The sequence below is a fragment of the Symphalangus syndactylus genome, chromosome 24, assembly GCF_028878055.3.
Source record: "Symphalangus syndactylus isolate Jambi chromosome 24, NHGRI_mSymSyn1-v2.1_pri, whole genome shotgun sequence".
Classification (NCBI taxonomy): domain Eukaryota; kingdom Metazoa; phylum Chordata; class Mammalia; order Primates; family Hylobatidae; genus Symphalangus; species Symphalangus syndactylus.
In genome coordinates, this window is record NC_072446.2 from 18,855,589 (window position 1) to 18,881,704 (window position 26,116).

The following is a 26,116-nucleotide window of genomic DNA, read 5'->3' on the forward strand; positions in this document are numbered from 1 at the left end:
AGAATGGCGTGAACCCGGGAGGCGGAGCTTGCAGTGAGCCGAGATCGAGCCACTGCACTCCAGCCTGGGCGACAGAGCAAGACTCCGTCTCAAAAAAAAAAAAAGGAGAGAATAAAGTGATCCATTTCACAATACAACTAAGCATTTTTTCCTTGAATACATTAAAGTGGAGATCTCAAGATAGTGAAGCGGTCTCATAAATGGTTAAAAAAGTGCAGATAGCCAGGCGCGGTGGCTCACGCCTGTAATCCCAGCACTTTGGGAGGCCAAGATGTGCGGATCACCTGAGGTCAGGAGTTCAAGGCCGGCCTGGCCAACATGGCGAAACCCCCGTCTCCACTAAAAATACAAAAATTAGCCAGGTGTGGTGGCGTGTGACTGTAATCTCAGGTACTCCGGAGGCTGAGGCAAGAGAATTGTGTGAACCCGGGAGGCGGAGGTTGCAGTGAGCCAAGATCCCACGACTGCACTCCAGCCTGGGCTACAGAGCAAGACTCCGTCTCAAAAAAAAAAGAAAAAGTACAGATATCAGGCTGGGCACAGTGGCTCACACCTGTAATCCCAGCACTTTGGGAGGCCTTGCAAAGAAACTAAATGTCCCTCAAAACTTGTCAAAGGGGGCTGTGCGCGGTGGTTCACACCTGTAATCCCAACATTTTAGGAGACCTAGGTGGGCGGCTCACCTGAGGTCAGGAGTTCAAGACCAGCCTGACCAACATGGAGAGACTGCGCATCTACCAAGAATACAAAAATTGGCTGGGGTGGTGGTGCATGCCTGTAATCCCAGCTGCTCAGGAGGCTGAGGCAGGAGAATCTCTCAAATCCAGGAGGGGGAGGCTGCAGTGAGCCAAAATCACACCACTGCACTCCAGCCTGGGTGACAGAGTAAGACTCTGTCTCAAAAAATACACATAAAAAATAAAAAAGGCTGGATGCGGTGGCTCACGCCTGTAATCCCAACACTTTGGGAGGCCGAGGTGGGCCGGATCACCTGAGTTCAGGAGTTTGAGGCCAGCCTGGCCAACACGGCGAAACCCTGTCACTACTAAAAATACAAAAATTAGCCGGGCGCAGTGGCAGGCGCCTGTAATCCCAGCTACTCTCACTTGAACCCAGGAGGCGGAGGTTGCAACGAGCCGAAATCGTGCCACTGCACTCTAGCTTGGGCAAAAAGGTGAGACGCCGTCTCAAAAAACGAAAAACAAACAAACAAAAAAGCTGTCAAAGGGTTGCATAAACTATGGCTCATCCATTAACAAAGATATGTTTTTTTTTATGGTGATATATATATATATATATATATATATATATATATATATTTAGAATTAAGCAACTGGACTCAGTTTAGATGATCCCAATTTTGTTGGCAACATCCAAAGCATCGTAATCAGGAGCCAGTCGAACATATGCCTTCTTCTCTCCATCACGCCGAATCAGGGTGTTGACCTTGGCCACATCAGTGTCATAGAGCTTCTTCACAGCCTGTTTAATCTGGTGCTTGTTGGCTTTCACATCCACAATGAACACAAGTGTGTTGTTGTCTTCTATCTTCTTCATGGCAGACTCAGTGGTCAGCGGAAACTTGATGATAGCATAGTGGTCAAGCTTGTTTCTCCTGGGAGCGCTCTTCCAAGGATATTTGGGCTGTCTCCGGAGTCGCAGTGTCTCGGGCCGCTGGAAGGTGGGTGACGTGCGGATCTTCTTTTTTTTTGTGGCTGTGGACACCTTTCAACACCGCCTTCTTGGCCTTTAAAGCCTTTGCTTTGGCTTCGGCTTTAGGAGGTGCAGGAGCTTCCTTCTTCGCTTTCGGCGCCATCTTGTGAAAAGGCAACAAAGATAATGTTAATTTATGTTTATTACTGCAGAAAAAAGTCTATGACCGGCCAGGCTCAGTGGCTCACGCCTGTAATCCCAGCATTTTGGGAGGCCGAGGTGGGCGGATCACGAAGTCAGGAGTTTGGTTTTTTTTTGTTTTTTTTGTTTTGTTTTGTTTTTTGTTTTGTTTTGTTTTGTTTTTTGAGACGGAGTCTCGCTCTGTCACCCAGGCTGGAGTGCAGTGGCGCGATCTCGGCTCACTGCAAGCTCCGCCTCCCGGGTTCACGCCATTCTCCTGCCTCAGCCTCTCCGAGTAGCTGGGACTACAGGCGCCCGCCACCACGCCCGGCTAATTTTTTTGTATTTTTAGTAGAGACGGAGTTTCACCGTGGTCTCGATCTCCTGACCTCGTGATCCGCCCGCCTCGGCCTCCCAAAGTGCTGGGATTACAAGTGTGAGCCACCGCGCCCAGCCAGAAGTCAGGAGTTTGTAACCAGCCTGGCCAATATGATGAAACCCCATCTCTACTGAATATACAAAAATTAGCCAGGTTTGGTGGCAGGCGCCTGTAGTCCCAGCTCCTCAGGAAACTGAGGCAGAAGAATCGCTTGAACCTGGGAGGCAGAGGTTGCAGTGAGCTGGAATTGCACCACTGCACTCCAGCCTGGGTGACAGAGCGAGACTCCGTCTCAAAAAAAAAAAAAAAAAAAAGTCTATGACATATTGCACAGAATTTGTAGAGTTTAATTGTATTTATGTAAAATTACTGTGTAAGAGAAGCCTAAAATGATGTTCATCAAGAGTTAAGGATGCTCTTTTCTATGTGGTAGAATCTTAGATGACTTCAAGTCTCTTTGTAGTTTTCTTTAAAGCTGAACACAAGTGGTTTAGACAATAGCAAAATCTCTTTTCAGAAGAGTTGGGAACATATGAAGCAGAGAAACAACTTGGCCTGGAGTGGTGGCTCATGCCTGTAATCCCAACACTTTGAAAGGGACTGAGATGGGAGGATTACTTAAGGCCAGGGATTTGAGATCAGCCTGGTCAATGTAGCAGGACCCTCACCTCTATTTATAAATTTTAATAATAAAGCATAAATAAATAACACAGAGAGAAAACGAGTGCAGAGTGGGCATAAGAAAAAACCAAGAAAGTGTAAATAGAAAAACTGAATAAATAACTTTCTCAATTAAATAATATTTCCGGGCATGGTGGCTCTCACCTGTAATCCCAGCACTTTGGGAGGCTGAGGCTGGCGGATCACCTGAGATCGGGAGTTCCAGACCAGCCTGACCAACATGGTGAAATCATGTCCCTACTAAAAATACAAAAATTAGCTGGGCATGGCAGCACATGCCTATAATCCCAGCTACTTAGGAGGCTGAGGCAGGAGAATCGCTTGAACTCCAGAGGCAGAGGTTGCAGTGATCCGAGATCAAGCCATTGCACTCCAGCCTGGGCGACAGTGTGAGATTCCGTCTCAAAAAAAAAAAGAAAAAGAAAAATGAATGAGCTGGTCATTTGCCTGCCTTGCCTCTTGGATTCTAACCAACATCTCATGTGAAGTTACGTTCTGATTCCGATGAGTGTACCATGCTTGCTTGGGTTTCTTGTAGACACAGCAATATGTTAGAGTTTTCCAGACTATATTCCACAATGTTAATAAGTCATAGAATACACTACAACAAAAATTTCTGTGGTCAAATCAGCATAGGACACGCTGGGTTAGAGAAAATCAAACTGTTTTCTTTCCCACAGAACTTCTTAGTGCATTTTACATATGAACACGTGTTGTAGATTTTCAAGGGGAGATTATATTTCCTGAATTTATTGACCGTGGAACTAGTCACTCCTCAAAGAACAACTGAGTTCTTCAAGAGGATAAAATGTGAGTAATCCTTGTTTTTTTTTTTTTTTTGAGACGGAGTCTCGCTCTGTCGCCCAGGCTGGAGTGCAGTGGCGCGATCTCGGCTCACTGCAAGCTCCGCCTCCCAGGTTCACGCCATTCTCCTGCCTCAGCCTCCCGAGTAGCTGGGACTACAGGCGCCCGCCACCGCACCCGGCTAATTTTTTGTATTTTTAGTAGAGACGGGGTTTCACCATGTTAGCTAGGATGGTCTCGATCTCCTGACCTCGTGATCCACCCGCCTCGACCTCCCAAAGTGCTGGGATTACAGGCTTGAGCCACCGCGCCCGGCTTTTTTTTTTTTTAATTAAAAAAAAGACCTATATTGGCCGGGCGCGGTGGCTCATGCCTGTAATCCCAGCACTTTGGGAGGCTGAGACAGGCGGATCACGAGGTCAGGAGATCGAGACCATCCTAGCTAACACGATGAAATCTCGTCTCTACTAAAAATACAAAAAAATTAGCCAGGCGTGGTGGCGGGCGCCTGTAGTCCCAGCTACTTGGGAGGCTGAGGCGGGAGAATGGCATGTACCTGGGAGGTGGAGGTTGCAGTGAGCCGAGATCGTGACACTGCACTCCAGCTTGTGACTCCGTCCCAAAAAAAAAAAAAAAGACCTATATTTTATTATCCTATTTTAAAAATATTCTACTATTTCCTAACAATCCACAGCTATTTTTTCCATTACTTTATTCCACCATCTCCTAAACCAGTGGTTTGCAAAGATGTTTGTGTAAGGGACAATTCATAAAAGATGAGGCCGGGTGTAGTGGCTCACACCTGTAATCCCAGCACTTTGGGAGGCCAAGGTGGGCGGATCACCTGAGGTCAGGAGTTGGAGACCAGCTTGGCCAACATGGTGAAACCCTGTCTCTACTAAAAATACAAAAATTAGCCAAGCGTGGTGGTGGGCGCCTGTAATTCCAGCTACTCGGGAGGCTGAGGCAGGAGAATTGCTTGAACCCAGGAGACAAACATTGCAGTGAGCCAACATGGTGCCACTGTACTCCAGCCTGGGTGACAGAGTGAGACTCCGTCGCAAAAGAGAGAGAGAGAGAAAAGAAAGAAAAGATGAAAATGTTTTTAAAGGTATATATTGTCATGCAAAGAGCTTTATTGCATTGGGTGAGGTATATTTTTATGACTTAATTTACCTACCTTGATGGATTCTATGGTGATGATTAGGAATGAGAAAATGACCAGGCGCGGTGGCTCACGCCTGTAATCCCAGCACTTTGGGAGGCCGAGGCGGGCCGATCACGAGGTCAGGAGATCGAGACCATCCTGGCTAACACAGTGAAACCCCGTCTCTACTGAAAATACAAAAAATTAGCCGGGTGAAGTGGTGGGCGCCTGTAGTCCCAGCTACTCTGGAGGCTGAGGCAGGAGAATGGCGTGAACCCCGGGGGGGCAGAGCCTGCAGTGAGCCAAGATCGCGCCATTGCACTCCAGCCTGGGCGACAGCAAGACTCTGTCTCAAAAAAAAAAAAAAAAAAAAAAGAGAGAGAAAATGTCTGACATGTAATAAGCACTGTCCTAGTTCAGGCTCATATAACACATTACCATAGATTGGATGGCTTCAATAACAGGTACTTCTCAGTTCTGACAGCTGAAATTCCCAAGATCAGGGCACCAGTATGGCTGGGCCCTAGTGATGGCCCTCCTACCAGTTGTACACAGCTGACTTCTCCCTGTAGTCTCATATGGTGGAAAGAGGATTCGCTTACTCTGTGGCCTCTTCGTCTAAGGGGACACTAATCCCTTTCATGAGAGATCATCCCTCATAACCTATTACCTTCCAAAAGCCCCACCTCCAAACACCACCATATTGGGGACTATATTTCAACATATGAATTTTGAGGACACATATTCAGAGTCCATAATAAACACTCAGTAAATATTATCCAAACATAACTTTTTCTTTTTTCTTTTTTTTTTTTTTTTGAGATAGAGCCTCACTCTGTCACCCAGGCTAGAGTACAGTGGCACGATCTCAGCTCACTACAACCTGCTGGGTTCAAGCAATTCTCCTACCTCAGCCTCCCGAGCAGCTGGGATGACAGGCACCTGCCACCATGCCCAGCTAATTTTTGTATTTTTAGTAGAGATGGGGTTTCACCATATTGGCCAGGCAGGCCTCGAACTCCTGACCTTATGATCTGCCCACTTAGGCCTCCCAAAGTGCTGGGATTACAGGTATGAGCCACCGCGCCTGGCCAAACATAACTATTCTTATAGTTATAATAATTCCATGAAATAGGTCCTATTACCTCCCTCTTTTTTGTTGTTGTTGATTTTTAATTTTTAAGAGATGAGGTCTCACCATGTTGTCCAGGCTGGACTTGAACTCCCAGGCTCAAGTAATCCTCCCACCTAAACCTCTTGAGTAGCTGGGATGGCAGGTGCACCCTACCATGCCCAGCTAGCTCCCTTATTTATTTATTTATTTTTATTTATTTATAGACAGGGTCTTGCTCTGTCACCCAGGCGAGAGCAGAGTGGCATAATAATGGCTGACTGCAGCCCCGACCTCCCAGGCTCAAGCAGTCCTCCCACCTCAGCCTCCCAAGTAGCTGGGACCACAGGCGTGTGCCATCACACCTGGTTCATGTTTTTATTTTTGTGGAGATGGAGTCTCCTTATGTTGCCCAGGCTGATCCTGAACTCCTGGGCTCAAGTGATCCTCCCATCTTGGCTTCCTAAAATGCTGGAATTACAAGCATGAGCCACAATGCCTGGCTTACCTTTCTTATTTTACAGATGAAAAAATGAAAGCAGGGCGGGGCGTGGTAGCTCACGCCTATATCCCAGTACTTTGGGAGGCCGAGGTGGGCAGATCACCTGAGGTCAGGGGTTCAAGATCAGCCTGACCAACATGAAGAAACCCCGTCTCTACTAAAAATACAAAATTAGTCGGGCGTGGTGGCGCATGCCTATAATCCCAGCTACTCTGGAGGTTGAGGCAGGAGAATCGCTTGAACCCGGGAGGCGGAGGTTGTGGTGAGCTGAGATCGTGCCATTGCACTCCAGCCTGGGCGAGAGTGAGACTCTGTCTCAAAAAAAAAAAAAAAAAGAAAAAAGAAAAAGAAAGCCGTGCATATTGGCACGAACCTGTGATCCCAGATACTTGAGAAGCTGAGGTGGGAGGATCACTTGAAACCCAGACGCAGAGGTTGCAGCGAGCTCAGCTGGCACCACTGCACTCCAGCCTGGGCAACAGAGCAAGACCCTGACTCAAAAGAAAACAAAACAATGAAAGCAAGCCAAAAAGAAAAAGAAAGTTGCACAAAGTCACACAAGAGTAAACAGTAGGACAGGGATTAAAACCCAAATCCTCTGACCCAAGAGCTCAAACTCTAAGCCAGAAAAACATTTTTTTTTTTTTTTTGGTTTTAAGGAGCGAAAGGTTTAATAACCAAGAAAGAAGGAAGAAAGAAGAGAACAGCTCCCCCATACAGAGACAAGGGAGGGGGTCTTGGAACAAAGAGAAACCCCCAGAAAAACTTCTAATGAAGGTAGCTCTGAGCCAGGCAGAAAGGAAAAGGTTATTAGGCAGCTATTATTATGCCTATGTTATGCTAAATGCTCTCAGTAAGGGAGTGGTTCTCAGCACTAGATTGGACTTCAGCCTTCAGATGAAGGACTCCAGAGCACAAGTTTATAACAACCTGCAATAGAGAAATAAACCCTATAAATGGGGGCGGGGCTTTCTCCAACATAAAGTTTATCTATTCACTTAGAACATCCCACAGCAAAGGCCAGGCACGGTGGCACATGCCTGTAATCTCAGCACTTTGGGAAGCTGAGGCAGGCGGATCACCTGAGGTCAGGAGTTTGAGACCAGCCTGACCAACATGGAGAAACCCCATCTCTACTAAAAATACAAAAATTAATTGGGCATGGTGGCACATGCCTGTAATCCCAGCTACTCGGGAGGCTGAGGCAGGAGAATTGCTTGAACCCAGGAAGCAGAGGTTGAGGTAAGCCAAGATCTCAGTATTGCACTCAGCCTGGGCAATAAGAGTGAAACTCCGTCTCCAAAAAAAAAAAATATGAGTCTAATCTACATTCCCAAGACTATAGGGTATGTGTGCACAAGTGTGTATACATAAAAATTCTTTATAATCTCTATTGCTAAATTTGAAATGTGGGTAAAGTACAACTATCAGGAGCATCCAATTCCAGGTACTTCTGGTCACATTAGACATCTTCAGAAAATATATATGGAAGGCGTGGTGGCTCACACCTGCTGTAATCCCAGCACTTTGGGAGGTCAAGGTGGCATCACTTGAGGCCAGTAGTTGAGACCATCCTGGGCAACATAGTGAGACTCTCATCTCTACAAATAAAAAAGTAGCGGGTGTGGTAGTTGCATGCCTGTGGTCCCAACTACTTAGAAGGCCAAGGCAGGAGGATTTTCCTGAACCTGGGAGGTTTGAGGCTACAGTGAGCCATGATGGCACCACTGCACTCCAGCTCAGGCAACACAGCAAGACCCTATATCACCCAGGCAGAAGATGGGTGACCACATAGAACAGAGACAACCTGTCCCTGCTAAGGACCCCTTGAGTATCTGTATCTGTGACAATCAGTGGATGCGGGAGCAAGGCAATCCTAGACTTGCTGACCACAGACACATGAGAGAGCCCAGTAGAGATCAGCCCATCTGGCTAAATCTAGAATATGCCAGGTACAGTGGCTCATGCCTGTAATTGCAGCATTTTGGGAGGCCAAGATGGGAGCATTACTTGAGCCCAGGAGTTCAAGACCAGCCTGAACAACATAGTGAGACTCCATCTCTACAAAAATAAAAAAGATTAGCTTGGCAGGGTGGCACATGCCTGTGGTCCCAGCTACTTGGGAGACCAAGGTGGGGGGCTTAGGCCCAGGAGGGCAAAGATGCAGTGAGCCATGATCGTACCACTCCACTCCGGCCTGGGCAACAGAGTGAGACCCTGTCTCAAAAAAAAAAAAAAAAAAGAGGAAGAAGAATATGGCCTATAAAAAATGGTTGTTGCTTTAAGCTATTAACTTTTTGGGTGGTTTGTTACACACCAAAAGCTAACCAATACAGCCAGACATTGTGGCTCATGCCTGTGATCCCAGCAGTTTGGGATGCTGAGGTGGGAGGATAATTTGAGCCCAGGAGTTAAGACCAGCCTGGGCAACATAGCAAGACTCTGTCTCTACAAAAAATAAAAAAGCCAGACCTAGGCCGGGCACAGTGGCTCATGCTTGTAATCCCAGCACTTTGGGAGGCCGAGGCAGGCGGATCATGAGGCCAGGAGATCGAGACCACGGTGAAACCCCGTCTCTACTAAAAATACAAAAAAATTAGCCGGGCGTGCTGGCGGGCGCCTGTAGTCCCAGCTACTCGGAGAGGCTGAGGCAGGAGAATGGCGTGAACCCGGGAGGCGGAGGTTGCAGTGAGCCGAGATTGAGCCACTGCATTCTAGCCTGGACGGCAGAGCGAGACTCCGTCTCAAAAAAAAAAAAAAAAAAAAAAAAAAGCCAGGCCTGATGAAGCATGCCCGTATTCCTAGCTAATTTGGAGGACGAGGCGGGAGGATCCCTAATCCCAAGAGTTGGAGGCTGTAGTGAGCTGTGATCCGCCCACTGCACTCCAGGCTGAGGGACAAAGCAAGATCCTGTTGCTTAAAAAAAAAAAAAAAAAGAGCCGGGCTGTTAGCTCACGCCTGTAATCCCAGCGCTTTGGGAGGCCGAGGCAGGCGGATCACGAGGTCAAGAGATGGAGACTATCCTGGCCAACATGGTGAAACCCCGTCTCTACTAAAAATACAAAAATTAGCCAGGCGTGGTGGTGGCGTGGTGATGAATGCCTGTAGTCCCAGCTACTCAGGAGACTGAGGCAGGAGAATCGCTTGAACTAGGGAGGCGGAGGTTGCAGTGAGCCGAGATAGTGCCACTGCACTCCAGCCCTGGTGACACAGTGAGACTCTGTCTCAAAAAGAAAAAAATTTTGAAAAATTGAAAAAAGCTAACCAATGCACTGAGTAAATAGGCTGGCCAGACTGCACTGGCCTGAGAAAAAAAAAAATTTTTTTCTTTTTTTTTACCAGAGCCTACACCTGCTATCAGAGGCCCTTGGCGGCAAAGAAGGGGAAAACACTATCTAATTGCTTAGATTTTTTTGTTTTTGACTCCCAGAATTCCTTCAATGCTCATTTCTCTGAAATATACATATATATTTCCTTGTTGTTTCTTCTATTACCAAAAACCCGGTGTATTTCACACACGTTGTTAATTACAGAGGCCATATGTAATTAACAAGCAAAACTGTGGTTGGAAACTTAATTGTGCATACAAGTGGCCGCCTAAATGTTCAAATTAAATGGTTAGCCATTCAACCACTACATTGTAAATGCAGGGGAAATTTCTCCCAGAACTTTTCAAGATTTGAAATGGTACCTAAAGTTCAATCTATAAAACAGTAGCTGAGACAGACACGATTCATTCATCAACACCCACTGTATGCCAGGCATTCTGCCAGGTGTGTAAGATACAGCAGAGAGCAGGACTTCACTGGGTTTCAGGCACTAAGGAGCTTATATCCTACACACCAAGTGCTTTGACTTTTTAAATTTCCTTGGCTGGGGTCAAGTCAAGAAAGTTCTATTAAGCATCCACCCTTTGAAGCGTGTTAGGAGAAATGGAGAGAAAAAGACATACTTTAAAATTTTTGTTTCAGCAATTCTTCAGGATACTTTGATACAAAAATCAATGCTTTTTTTTTTTTTGAGACGGAGTCTCGTTCTGTCGCCAGGCTGGAGTGCAGTGGTGGGATCCCAGCTCACTGCAACCTCCGCCTCCTGGGTTCAAGTGATTCTCCTGCCTCACTCAGCCTCCTGAGTAGCTGGGACTACAGGCGCGCGCACCACCACACCCAGCTAATTTTTGTATTTTTAGTAGAGGCTGGGTTTCACCATGTTGGCCAGGATGGTCTCAAGCTCTTGACCTAGTGATCCACCTGCCTTGGCCTCCCAAAGTGCTGGGATTACAGGCACGAGCCACCACACCCGGACCAATGCATTTTATGGATTGTTTTCATGGGATTGCCTGATTATTTGAATGAATAAAGAATATATTGTTTGGAGGGGGTGGGGGGCGGGGGGCAGTGGCTCACACCTGTAATCCCAGTACTTTGAGAGGCCAAGGCAGGCAAATCACTTGAGGTCAGTAGTTCCAGACCGGCCTGGCCAACTTGGCCTGACAGGTTTTGTAGAAACCCCGTCTCTACAAAAATAGAAAATTGAACCGAGTGTGGTGGTGCACACCTGTAATCCCAGCTACTCGGGAGGCTGAGACAGGAGAATCACTTGAACCTGGGAGCAGGAGGTTGCAATGAGCCAAGATGATGCCACTGCACTCCGCCTGGGCAACAGAGCAAGACTCTGTCTCAAAAACAAAACAAAAAAAAGGATATATTGATAATATTGTTTGGGGCACTGGAGAGGCATCAACTATTATATACATGACGTACTCTCTGGATGCCTAAGTCCTCACTCACAGCCAAGGCAACTGGAGAAGTGCAGCAACCACACAACTGAGGTTTCTGGATTGGCAAATCACTTAAGATTGTCTTTTTTTCGAGATAGAGTCTCGCTCCATCACCCAGGCTGGAGTGAGGTGGCACGATCTTGGCTCACAGCAACTTCTGCCTCCCAGCAACTTCTGCCTCCCGGGTTCAAGCGATTCTCCTGCCTCAGCCTCCCGAGTAGCAGGGATTACAAGCACACACCACCATGCCCAGATAATTTTTTGTATTTTTAGTAGAGACAGGGTTTCACTATGATGGCCAAGCTGGTTTTAAACTCCCGACCTTGCCGGGCGCGGTGGCTCACGCCTGTAATCCCAGCACTTTGGGAGGCCGAGGCGGGCGGATCACGAGGTCAGGAGATCGAGACCATCCTGGCTAACACGGTGAAACCCCGTCTCTACTAAAAATACAAAAAAAAATTAGCCGGGCGAGGTGGCGGGCGCCTGTAGTCCCAGCTACTCGGAGAGGCTGAGGCAGGAGAATGGCGTGAACCCCGGGGGGCGGAGCCTGCAGTGAGCCGAGATCGCGCCACTGCACTCCAGCCCAGCCTGGGTGAAAGAGCGAGACTCCATCTCAAAAAAAAAAAAATAATAAATAAATAAATAAATAAATAAATAAATAAAATAAAAAAAAAAAATCAACTCCCGACCTCAAGTGATCCACCCACCTGAGCCTCCCAAAGTGCTGGGATTACAGGCATGAGCCACCTCACCCGGCCTCAAGATTGTCTTTTACTTGAATTATTTGGATGACTGTTCTTAATTTATCCCTTCATCATGCCCGGAAATGGGAAAGAGGAAATGTGTAGATTGCTTCATATAACCTCTGAGCTATTGCTATGTCTCAGGCATTGCTCTAAATGTTTACCACAAAACCCTGCCCTGATGGAGCAGACATTTTAGGCTGAAGAGACAGGTACTGGCTGGGCGCAGTGGCTCACACCTGTAACTCCAGTACTTTGGGAGGCCAAGGTGGGAGGATTGCTTAAACCCAGGAGTCCGAGACCAGCCTGGGCAACACAGTGAAACCCCTGTCTCTACAAAAAATTTAAAAATAACAAAATAAATAATTTTCAAAAAAAAAGATAAGAAAAACACATACTGAATGAGATAATAAGTGCTATCTAGAGGCATCCATATTTTCCATCTATGATGTTTTACAGATGTAATTTACCTGGTGATTGCCAAATACTCCCAATATAATCTTAATTATCTTTTTTTAATAGCACAAGGAGCCGGGTGCAGTGGCTCACACCTGTAATCCCAGCACTTTGGGAGGCTGAGGCGGGAGGATCACCTAAGATCGGGAGTTCGAGACCAGCCTGACCAACATGGAGAAACCCTGTCTCTACTAAAAATACAAAATTAGCTGGGCATAGTGGCGCATGCCTGTAATCCCAGCTACTCGGGAGGCTGAGGCAGGAGAATTGCTTGAACCCAGGAGGTGGAGGTTGCGGTGAGCAGAGATTGCACCATTGCACTCCAGCCTGGGCAACAAGAGCGAAACTCCATCTCAAAAAAAAAAAAAAAAAAAAGAAAAGAAAAAAAGAAAAAAGAAATAGCACAGGGAATGCTGACCACATTTCTGCCTTTGTTCAGTTCAGATTGACAAACATTTGTTGAGCTCCGACAAGCAGGGAGAGGGACAAGGTGAACCAGCCCTTTCCTGCCCCTAAAGAGCAGCACAGCCACCAAGTAAACACATCATTTCAATATAGTGTGGTAGCCCTTGGATAGAGGGAACTAAAAGTTGCTACAAAAACATGAATGCTATCTAGAAACTCCTGCATTTTCTCTTGAAGCATGTGAAGGAGTTCATCCGAAAAAGATGCCAAAAAGCCAAGAATCCAGCATCTACATGATCTTAGGAGGGAGCAGGGATAGGTAGGGAGGAACCACCAGCTCTTGGATATTCCCAGATGCTAAAAGGTAAAGTGAATTCTTCCATAAGGATGTGTCTATCTGGCTAAGTCTGCAAAGCCTCCCCACAGTAAATCTTAAGTTCAGAATGCCAAAGTATTTGCTTTTATCTAACTCTTTGACAGACGAATAGAATACAAAAATAAAAACATCTCTCTTCTACCCTCATTGTAATCTTTTTCCTCTTTTCAAAATCTTTTAAACAAAATGCCTCTTTACTGTGGAATCTGTTCTATTGATTTGTTTTAATAAAAGATCTCTCTCCTAAAGAAAGGAAAGCCATCTTTGATCTGACTTGACAAAAAGATCTAATCAAACAATAAAATCTATGAAGAAAAAAAAAAAGAAGCAAGCTTCTTTGAGCCACATCAAATATATGAAAGAGAAAATACTTCATTTAAATGCGAAAAACTAACACAAAACAGCTTGAAATGTAATAACCTCTCCTGAATAAGTGAAACCACATGTTGATCTGACATGAGTTTCTAAGACACAATTAAAGGTCACTTCGTGTACAAACATCTCATTCTGAAGTGAGAAGCTTGAATTGTTGTATTTTTGGCCACCACGGGGCAGGTGCTCCCACCTGGCACAGACCATGTAGATGCCCTCAGAGAGAATGAAGCTCCACAAACTGGAAGCTTCAAATCTAGCAGCGCCAGGAAATGTTCAGCCCTGGATTTCAGCTGTTTCTCCCTCGATGTCCTAACAGAGAGGACTAACTAAATGCGAGAATCCTTGCTGTTTTAGCAAGCCCATGGAAGTGGCTTTACTTAAAAAACTAAAGCACGGCTTCCTTTCTGCTCTGTCCGTCTTTATGACCCCCCAGTGTCCTAGGAGAGAAGACGTTAGGGTGTTGCAGCCACAGAGTCACATTTGGAAACGTCTTCCAGCAGCTGGGATGTTTCAATTCAAGACTCTTTAAGGGAACACAGGGTATTTGGAAAGTGTCTTTAAAATGCCCTGGCCTCCAGGCCTATCTCCTCTTACCAAATCCCTTTAAGAAAGGATGTGCTGGTGAAAGACTTCAAAGTCTTTCAAAAGGGAAATCACATCTTGAAAGCTTTTCTCAGAACGAGAAAGAAACACATTATTTGATTTGAAAGAGAAGTAAATCTTAAGCAGCAATGAAGGAGGATAAAAGAATAGGTTCATGTGAACTTAAGAAGTGATCCTTTCCAGCGGAACGTGACTTTACTCTTTCCGATGCCCTCAACGCATTTCGGGGATTGTTAAATTTACTCGAGAAGCGAGCCAGCGTTCCAGAAAATCACGTGGTCTCCCCCGCCCCCAATCTATTTTACAGCCCTCTCCAGCTTCGAACTCGCGCCACGCTGTGCGCACCGACTTCGCGCGGGCGGTGTGGACGCTGCGGCCACTCGCGCGTCTGTTGCTGCTGCTGCTGCGTGGAGGCACGCCGGTCCTTGCACACGCGGGGCAATTCTGTGGTTGGGGAAGGAGGAAAATGGCTGAGAAAAGGACCGAAGAAAGCCTTTAGGGTGGGCCCCCATTTCTTCCTGCCCCGCCCACACCCTGCCACACTCTCCCGCCGTCCCCTCCCCACCCCGCTTTGTTCTTTGGACCTGACCGGTAAAAAATTCAACTAATACCTAAATAGATTCTTCTTGCAAAAAAGGAACATCTCAAAGCAAAACAAAACAAAAATTTCTTAGGGGAGAAATCAACTGTGAGGTGCCCTTTCCATTCTAGCTCCCTCTCCCCTCTCTGTTTCCCTAAATGTTATTCTCCATCGATAGACACAGAGATGTGGATAATACCTATAGATAGGTATTTTAAAATTGCGTTTATTTCTTAAAGACACTTCCATAATCTAATATACAAAGGAATTCATAAACTTAAGAGCGGAAGTTGTCACATAAATAAAAAACAACCAATACTTTTTGATCAGTAAAATCACTGATTCGGCTGGGCGCGGTGGCTCACGCCTGTAATCCCAGCACTTTGGGAGGTCAAGGCGGGCGGATTATGAGGTCAGGAGATGGAGACCATCCTGGCTAACACGGTGGAACAAACAACGTCTAAACTAAAATTACAAAAAATTAGCCGGGCGGGGCGCCTGTAGTCCCAGCTACTCGGAGAGGCTGAGGCAGGAGAATGGCGTGAACCCGGGAGGCGGAGCTTGCAGTGAGCCCAGATTGCGTCACTGCACTCCAGCCTGGGCGACGGAGTGAGACTCCGTCTCAAAAAAAAAAAAAAAAAAAATCACTCATTCTTTGTAAAGTCCAACAAAATTAAGTTTAAGTCCATTGGTAAGAATGAGTAAGAAAAACAAGAGGGAATGTACTTACAAACAACATCAAGAATAAAAGTAGATACATAATTACACATACGGGGCCGGGCGAGGTGGCTCACACCTGTAATCCCAGCACTTTGGAGGCGAAAGTGGGCGGATCACTTGAGGTTAGGAGTTCCAGAATAGCCTAGCCAACATGGCGAAACCCCATCTCTATTAAAAATAGAAAAATTAGCCGGGCGTGGTGGCACATGCCTGTAATTTTACACCCAGCTACTCGGGAGGCTGAGGCATGGGAATCCCTTGAGCGTTGCAGTGAGTCGAGGTCACACACTGCACTCCAGTCTGGGCGACAGAGCAAGACTCTGTCTCAAATAATAATAATAATAGTAATTACACATACAGAGCAGCCTTTTGAAATTTTAAGGGAGGCCGGGCGCGGTGGCTCACGCTTGTAATCCCAGCACTTTGGGAGGCCGAGACGGGCGGATCACGAGGTCAGGAGATCGAGACCACGGTGAAACCCCATCTCTACTAAAAATACAAACAATTAGCCGGGTGCAGTGGCGGGTGCCTGTAGTCCCAGCTACTCGGGAGGCAGAGGCAGGAGAATGGCGTGAACCCGGGAGGCGGAGCTTGCAGTGAGCCGAGATAGCGCCACTGCACTCCAGCCTGGGCGACAGAGAGAGACTCCGTCTCAAAAAAAAAAAAAAAGAAATTTTAAGGGACGGTTTTCTACAGCTGTGTACTGTTTGGCTTGAAAACCTAGCTTTGTCTAAGGAAAAAAAAACGAATTACCAAAATCAGCCCAATCCAGGTGCTGTATTTACACCTGAGAGTCTTGCTTTTCTTTACCTGCTTGCTTGATGTAATATACATTAAACAGCCGCTGTGGAAAATCACGGGAAATTTTAATATTTTCCTTAGAAGCTTATTAGTTAATCCAACTCTAACCCGGAGAAAGTTGCTGCATTAACAGTTTCTCAACAGACAAAAAATGGCCACGAAAACAATGGCTAGTCTTTATTTGGGGCTTACTCTACACCAAACATACACATTGGCATATTTGGCCTCCATAATGCCGCTTAAGGCTTGATACCATTGCTATACCCATTTTATAGATGGCAAAACTGAAGTGTGAAGAGGTGCCCAGGGTCACACAGCTTTGAGGGGCAGAATGGGGATCCCAATGGAGAAAAGTTGTGACTGTTTGAAGTGTCATTCAAAGACTACATTACATCATAGGAGAATCCAGCTATGTCTTCCCTTATCACATTTTAACTGGGAACCGCATAATTGTGCCATGAATAGTGCACCTATCTTACATAGATGGTCTTTAGCAAGAGTGTGAATTTAAAGTGGGAAAAACATTAAATGCCCTCAAGAAAGATGACTAAAAGATTTGAAGAAACTGAGGGAGCGTCAGCTAGGGTAAGGTTTACTTAATTGGAGATTTAGGGGATAAGTATAAAAAGAAAGTGTTAGCCTATACCTGGCACCCCAGAAACATCGATGTAGCTTAGCTATCGAGATCATTATATTATTGTTGTGATTAATCTATTTCTCCCTACTTTTAATTTTTTTAATTTCTTTTCTTCTTTCTCCCTTCTCCTTCCCCCTTCTTTCTTCCCATATCAAAAGGACTAAATGTTAATCCACTCAAAAGACCTGATTGGCTATAAATACCATATTTGCATTCCAAAAGAAAAGAATTATTGTGCCACAGCTATTGAGGGTAGGTAATGAGGATCTCCGTCCTCCTAAGCTCCTCTCCTCACCTCTCTGCCCCCCTCCCATCTCAAGCAGCTGTTTGCTCTCCCTCTCCCCTGCCTCCCCCATCATGCAGAGGAAGCACGTGTGGAAGAAATTCATGGAGTCCTGAGCCCAAAGTCACGAGGTCTGTTTCAGTGAATATTATAGAATATAATACGAATATTACAGATTGTTAAGTCTCCAACTGTTCTACACGGTTGCAAACCCCTCCTGGCTGGAATCCAGGTTCCACTATTTTTTGTATATGGACATTCCTATTTGTTCATGGAGAAAGTTTTAAAATACCCTAGTAACCGAAAACAGAAAATACACTTTGAGAAAATTATTATAGGTTTAATTTATACAGGACTTGAATTACACTTCTTCTTTTTTTGTTTTGTTTTGTTTTGCTTTTTGCTTTGCTTTGATTTTTTTTTTTTGTGGTTTGGTCCTAAAGATTCTACGTATGTGCATTATCTGGTTCAGATCCCACTGCCATTTAGCTGCAGGGAAACTCCATTCTTTGAATGGCAGCTTATTGCTTTCTGTTGAAGGGCATGTCTGTCCCTTTCAAAGAAATATGAAAAACACAAGCCATTTTTGCTTTCTCGAAAGCACAATTCCAGTGGCTTTTTAAATAACTAAACTTCACTTTGGGCAGAAGCAAATAATAATAATAATAATAGTCTGCATTTATTCCATAAGCTCTCTAGAACTTTAGAGCGGACAATTTATAACAACTTGGTTACATTTTTTGTTTTGTTTTGTTGTTTTAGGTAAAGTTGGTGCTTTCAACTACTTCAGAAATCCCTCTATTGGTAGTGTGATGTTTCCATATGACCTTTCCAAATCTTTTATAATAATGTGAGCTTTGTTGTAAATGTGAAATCAATCAAGAAGCAGGAATATGTTAGTGTATTGCCTGTATTTTATAGTTTTTCTTTCTCAGCCACGTTATTTTTAGAGGACACAGATTAAGCAACTTGTTTCTGAATTAAAGTATTGCTCAATCTGTTTGCTTTCTTAAGAATTTGCCTTAAACCACTAAACTATGTATGTGTGGGATTCTGGTTTTGAGCAAGTCAGTAATGAACTTTTAAAGTTCAGTCTTCCAAGATGAGTCAATGTGATTGATTTATTAATTAGCAAAAGCCATCCTCTGAAATTACCTTGCATTAATCACAATTCATGCAAAATATATCCAATTAGTCTTAAGATGTGGGTTTGACAAACTATCCTTTCTTCAGAGACTACAGTCAATTTTAATAACCTTTGCTGGATAAATCATTAATGTTCAGCCTGAAATGATGAGTGGCTGAGGAAATTCCAAAAAGTACAACAGGCCTATTCCTCCAGCAAAGCTGAAAACTATGTAAAATGGAGACAAGATGGCTGGGTAAAGCAGGAAGCAAGATTCTGACAATTCTGGATAGTACAGCATTTGCTGCCACTTGCACTAAAGGAATTGACTCTAATTGGATTCTTCTGAGTCGAGGGCTGGTAAAAATACACAGAAGCAAATGTGTGGGGGAAACCCAAACTGCCAGAAGCCAACCTTTTAAAGGACAGCTAATACCTGTCCAGGGCCAAAATAAACGAATCCATTGGTTAAAAAGGTTGGGCTGACTAGTCATTTGGACTCCTGAACATCATCCTCTTTTGCATGCTCCAAAACCCCCGTGTTTGCAAAATCAGATACATTCAACTAACTTAAAAATCGTCTTCCAGTGGACCTATTTTACAAATGAGGAAACAGAAACTCTCAAGGTTAAGTGCAATGTTTATTATGTGGCAAATTCAGGACCAGAATCCAAAGGTCTTCAAGCAAGCTAAATAACTTCTCTCAGCCCAAGTATCCCTTTCTATAATGATAGAGCTGGAATAAACAAAATTGTATGGTTTCCAGTTCTAAAGTGTTGTGGTTTTACTATCTGGATTCCAAGACTACTTTCTCAATAACCTCATTGTGTGTAAGTATTTACGTATGGATAAACATATAAAAATAGATATATATGTGTGAAAATATACAGTGAAAATTCTATAGGAACAAAGTTTAGAGGACTCAGGTTTAAATGATATATATATATGATCAAATTTTTAAACGTATATAATATGTTCACTTCCTATTACTACATGTGGGTTTTTTTTTGACCTACCGACTACATAAAAAAAAAAAGGAAGCCAGATATTTCTGGAGATGTTAAATTCCCCATTCTTTAGATAAAATGAAAATGATTTAGAGACATATGGTGGATTTTTAAAAAATCCACCTTCTCCTTTTATTGGAAAGGTTTAAATATCTCTAATTGTATTCGAAAAATGCTGAACCGTATCAAACCCAAGTAATCAAACAGTGGGTTTTACTAAATTCATCTCCTAAAGATAATTCACTACCGGTGGAGTGTGGTTCCTGAATTATCTTGTGAGCCCAAGTGATTAATCAGAAATAAAGGCAGGGCTAAGCTTTAGGGAGGTTTCACAAAAAGGCAGAAAATGTCCATAGATAATGTTATTGGGAGGCCGGGCGCGGTGGCTCACGCTTGTAATCCCAGCACTTTGGGAGGCCGAGGCGGGCGGATCACGAGGTCAGGAGATCGAGACCACGGTGAAACTCCGTCTCTACTAAAAATACAAAAAAATTAGCCGGGCGTGGTGGCGGGCGCCTGTAGTCCCAGCTACTCGGAGAGGCTGAGGCAGGAGAATGGCGTGAACCCGGGAGGCGGAGCTTGCAGTGAGCCGAGATCGCACCACTGCACTCCAGCCTGGGCGACAGAGCGAGACAACGTCTCAAAAAAAAAAAAAAAAAAAAAATGTTATTGGGGGAAATTCTCTCCCTTCTGGAGGTGCTCAACATTTTATTAAGTAAACTACAAAACTCTCTTTCATACTAATGAACTATCAAATACTTGGGGTTATTAAAGAGAAGGAAAGAGAGCGAGAGAGAGAGACACCTCTGTCTTAGAATAGGAAAATCCTACACGTATTAGGAGAAGGAGTAGTTTGGGAAGACAACTCTTGGAAATGAGTTTACTGCTTCCTTAACTTTTAAACTCTTAACTCTTGATCAGTCAACACTTAGCCAGTTTCAGTTCTGTAATTAAGGAAGTAAAACCCTGAATCCGGAGCGCTCCTGGTGAATCGTGACAGGTATCTGCCCAAGTTTCCCTCTGGCCAGGGATCCTCACTCAGCATTCAAAAAGGAAAGCTGCGTTTGCGGTTCTTTATTACTAATTTATTTATTTTGAGGGTTTTTTATTACTTAATTAGTTATTTTGAGACGGAGCCTCGGTCGCCAAGGCTGGAGTGCAGTGACACAATCTCGGCTCACTGCAACCTCTGCCTCCCGGGTTCAAGCAATTTTCCTGCTTCAGCCTCCCAAGTAGCTGGGATTACAGGCGCATGCTACCACACCCGGCTAATTTTTGTATTTTTAGTAGGGACAGGGTTTCGTCATGTTGGCCAGGCTGGTCTCGAACTCCTGACCTTAGGTGATCCGCTGGCCTCAGCCTCCCAAAGTGCTGGGATTACAGGCCTGAACCACCTCATCCCGCCCCACGGCTCTTTAAATGCTGCACTCTGAACAAAAATATATTTCGGGGAATGTTACCTTTTAGAATGAACTAATAGAGTGATTGAACTTAATTTAACTTTTTCCTTTTGTTTTGAAGGCCTCTGGGGAAGTTGATAAAGTTATAATTTATCGTTTTGCAAGGGACATTCCAGAAAAGCAGTTTGTTTAATTTTTTTATTTTTAAAGACAAGCAAAGTTCATAGAGACCAACTCAACTTTTTTTTTTTTTTTTTTTTTTGAGATGGAGTTTCACTCTTGTTGCCCAGGCTAGAGTGGTGCAGTGGCACGATCTTGGCTCACTGCAGCCTCTGCCTCCCAGGTTCAAGTGATTCTTCTGCCTCAGCCTCCCAAGTGGCTGGGACTACAGGCACATGCCGCCATGCCCAGCTAATTTTTGTATTTTTAGTAGTGACGGGGTTTCACCATATTGGCCAGGCTGGTCTTGAACTCCTGACCTCATGATCCTCTGTCCTTGGCCTCCCAAATGCTAGGATTACAGGCATGAGCCATTGTGCCTGGCCCCAACTCAACTTTTAATTTAACTTTGGGAAGGCTGTTTTGAAAAGAGGGGTTATTTTTTAAAATTTGGAGTCTTTGGATTTATTTGTCAAAAATACATAGTTTAACAAATAATTTTAAGTATATAATAATACAGAAATCTACTCTTTTTTGTAAAAGACAATTCAATATGGAGTAAAAGGTTTATGAAGAAATTGATTCCATAAGGGACATCTGAAACTAATCAATGAGTATACTCAATCCAAGGTCGGGGCGGTGGCTCACGCCTATAATCCCAGCAGTTTAGGAGATGGAGGCAGGCTGATCATCTGAAGTCAGGAGTTTGAGAGCAACCTGGCCAACATGGTGAAACCCCATCTCTACTAAAAATACAAACATTAGCCGGATGTGCTGGCCCATACTTGTAATCCCAGCTACTTGGGAGGCTGAGGTACGAGAATCACTTGAACCAGGGAGGTAGAGGTTGCAGTGAGCCAAGATCGCGCCACTGCACTCCAGCCTGGGAGACAGTGAGACCCTGTCTCAAAAACAAAACAAAACAAAACAAAACAACAACAAAAATGCTCCAAGACAGGTCCAGGGAACTGGATGGTAAATTTCCAAGTAGAAACACCGTAATCCTGAAACCAAATTCTCAGTCCACAGCTTGCCGTATGCCTGAGCTCCATTATTTATTTTTTAAATTGATTTTTTAGCAACCAGCTGAGGCCTCTGCTTCCTTCAAATATGCAACTATCATAGTTACTTCCTTCTACTCCTTCCCTCCCGTGGGCCCAGAGGGCAAACACAAAAATTTCCCCCTTGATAAATGCTGATAGCAGTGTGAGAACAGCTGCTTTTCCCCAAGCTTGGACAGCCCTTTTTTCAATTTTAATACGTATCGGCCCTTAATGACTAACCCTGGCTTTGCAAACCCTTGCTTGGCTGGAAAGACTTACCTCCTGCAAAATAGAATGGTGGTGTTAAGAATTTTAGCTTGCAGATAAACACATTTAAATGCAGTGATAGCTCTTGAACATTGCACTCCCAATTTAATCTTTAATTTCTCCCAGATACACAGTAAACTTGAAATGGTCTTTAAAAATAAGGATTAAAAAATTTAAAAAGCACTAAAAGCTTTAAGGATACATGTCCAAATTACCCTATAAAGAGTCGTTTACCAAACAAAACACCACGTTCACGGAGATTAATTACAGGGGACCTAAATTGAGAGCTATATAGTATCATAAGTGATCATGATAACTGACAAAACTGAATTAGCATCAGTTTGAGACCTCACAGTTAAAGAAGGAAACAGGAAAAAAAAAGTCTACTGTTTGAAAAGTGTTTAAACATCGACTGCCGTGAAAAGGGGTATAAAAATAAAACCGAAGAGATGGAAGAACTGTTTTCTGTGTGCAGTGGGAAAGTTTACACAGATGACAAGCTGTCATGTGGGGATGTCCCAGCAACATTCAAAAGTCTATTTCCTTAGATCAAAAAGGACAGACACAAGCCCAACATTTATATTAATATCTGTGCTCATTGGTCATGGTGCCTCTTCCCCAGAGTAATTATATGCTGCATCCATGGAGCAATGTGTCTAATACCTTAATTCTCTGAGTACAAAGACCAGTGGGGTCATATGACACTGCTATATTTAGAAAAGGACTCTGTTTTCTGTTTTGCTCAACTCTTAATTTTCTGCTCTGAAGAGAGTTTCAAATGTACATTGATCTTTCTCATACCGTGAATGAACTGAATTAGCACCTGTTTTCAACTGCCAAGATACTTATTTTAAAAAAGGGGAAAGAGAAGTCTGTGTACTCTTAATTCAACAAGGGACAAGGGAGGTGCAATTTTTTTTTCTGCCTTCTTCCACAGAACTTAATCAGAAAGCAGTAATATTTACCAAATTTTACAAAGGCTAAGGTAGGTACTGTACAACTGAACAAAGCAACATGTGGAATGGTGATTATATCCCATGGTGATTTAGATGAAAATTTTCCAAAAACAAAACAAAAAAATACTACTGATGTTGGGAAGAGCTAACTCATGTAACTACGCAAAGTAACTGTGAATAATTAACTCTAAGGAAGCAGAAAAATAATTTATTAGTTACAGAAATGTCTGTGTAAGCCCTTTCCTCATAAAATACCTGGAAATAACGATTGTTTAAATGAACAGGTTTTGTTTTCTTTTTTTTTTTTAAATCATAAACATCAATTGACTACAACAAGTCCAATCCCTTTGGAAGCATGCTTGCCATCTATCAATATATTTTTTTTAGTAACCAAAGGTTTATTTTATGTTGATAAAATGAAATGTACAATAAAAGTTAGAAAATGTATAAACTTTTATGTGCAAAGAGTATAATAAACATATGTAATGATAATAGCTTAATTTTTAAAAAAAAATTTTTCTTTTGCAATGGAGTTTCGCTCTTATTGCCCAGGCTGGAGTGCAATGGTGCGATCTTGGCTCACCGCAACCTCCGCCTCCCGTGTTCATGCAATTCTCCTGCCTCAGCCTCCCGAGTAGCCGGGATTATACGCATGTGCCACCACCCCTGGCTAATTTTGTATTTTTTTAGTAGAGACGGGGTTTCTCCATGTTGATCAGGCTGGTCTCAAACTCCCGACCTCAGGTGATCTGCCCGCCTTGGCCTCCCAAAGTGCTGGGATTACAGGCATGAGCCATCGTGCCCGGCCTATAGTAGCTTAATTTTTTAAACTTTTATTTCAATAACTTTTGGGGTACAGGTGGTTTTGGGGTTACATAGATAAACTCTTTAGTGGTGACTTCTGTGATTTTAGTGCACCCGTCACCCAAGCAGTGCATGTTGCACCCAATATGTAGTGTCTTATTATCAGAATATTCTTTTTTTTTTTTTTTTTTGAGACGGAGTCTCACTGTGTCGCCCATGCTGGAGTGCCCTGGTGGGATCTCAGCTGACTGCAACCTCTGCCTCCTGGGTTGAAGCTATTCTTCTGTCTCAGCCTCCCAAATAGCTGGGATTACAGGTGCTCAGCCACCATGCTCAGCTAATTTTTGTATTTTTAGTAGAGACGGGGTGTTGGCCAGGCTGGTCTCAAACTCCTGACCTCAAGTGATCCGCCCACCTTGGCCTCCCAAAGTGCTGGGATTACAGGCATGAGCCACTGCACCTGGCCCAAATACTATATTTTATTAATTCTAAAGTGCACTTTAGTTTTTACATTTTAATATAACTATAATCAATATGTATTTTGCAATCAATGGCATCTTGCTATTATTTGAAAACATTTCTTTAATAGTCCATAAAATAATGGAACATGCCTAGATGCAGTGGCTTATGCCTGTAAACCCAGTACTTTGAAGGGTCAAGATGGGAGGATCGCTTGAGCTCAGGAGCTTGAGACCAGCCTGGCCAATATAGTGACAGAGACCCCAACTCTACAGAATAAATAAATAAGTAAATAAAATAATGGAAAATCTCACAAATGGTAATGTTTTAGGTTCGACAAAATACAGTAACTAGCCCATTTAGTTTTCTGAAATTATTTTGATGTTATTGCTTAAATATTTGTTCTGTGGTACACAACCATAGGATTAATAATATTGATGAAAATAATAAAAGAATAATAAGCATGTATTGAGCTCTTCCTGTGTGAAGTTCTGGACAAATCCTCATAAAGCCTTAAAAGGCAGATACTAGGCCGGGCACGGTGGCTCACGCCTGTAATCCCAGCACTTTGGGAGGCCGAGGCAGGCAGATCACTTGAGGTCACGAGTTCCAGACCAGCCTGGCCACCATGGCGAAACTGTCTCTACTAAAAATACAAAAATTAGCCGGGCGTGGTGGCAGGCGCCTGTAATTCCAGCTACTCGGGAGGCTAAGGCAGGAGAATCGCTTGAACCTGGGAGGCAGAGGTTGCAGTGAGCCAAGATCTTGCCACTGCACTCCAACCTGGGCAACAGAGGGAGACTCTGTCTCAAAAACAAAAAAAGGTAGATACTATCCCATTTTATCCTATTTTGCAGATTAAGCAACAGGAGCAGAGAAACTATTGCAGGGCTCACCTTGCCATTCTTACCCTAATCTCAGTTCTGTCATTATATAAAAGTTTGATATTTTGTTCATCATGGGCTGTTTGCATTTATTTTGATTTTTTATTTATTTATTTATTTATTTTGAGACAGATTCTCACTCTATTGCCCAGGCTGGAGTGCAGTGATGCAATCTCGGCTCACTGCAACCTCCACCTCCTGGGTTCAAGTGATTCTCCTGCCTCAGCCTCTTGAGTAGCTGGGATTACAGGCATGCACCAACATGCCTGTCAATTTTTTTGTATTTTTAGTAGATCCGGGGTTTCACCATTTTGGTTAGGCTGGTCTCGAGCTCCTGACCTCGTGATCTGCCTGCCTCGGCCTCTCAAAGTGTTAGGATTACAGGCATGAGCCATGTCGCCCGGCCTATTTTGATTTTTTTTCTTTTTCTTTTTGAGATGAAGTCTTGCTGTGTCACCCAGGCTGGAGTGCAGTACTGTGATCTTGGCTCACTGCAACCTCTGCCTCCCAGGTTCAAGCAATTCTCCTGCCTCCGCCTCTTGAGTAGCTGGGACTACAAGTGTGCGCCACCATGCCTGGCTAATTTTTCCATTTTTAGTAGAAACGGGGTTTCACTATGAGGGCCAGAGTGGTCTCAAACTCCTGACCTCAAGAGATCTGCCCACCTCAGCCTCCCAAAATGTGGGGACTACAGGCATAAGCCACCACGCCTGGCCTAGTATTTTTTTTTTGAGTCAGAGTCTCTCTGTGTTGCCCAGGCTGGAGTGCAGTGGCTCAATCTCGGCTCACCACAAC

At 44.1% G+C, this 26,116-nt stretch overlaps 1 pseudogene; it reads right to left on the minus strand.

The window, feature by feature from the left end:
- Window positions 1-1,311: 1,311 nt before the first annotated feature.
- Window positions 1,312-1,816, minus strand: LOC129474192 (large ribosomal subunit protein uL23-like; annotated as a pseudogene).
- Window positions 1,817-26,116: the final 24,300 nt, after the last annotated feature.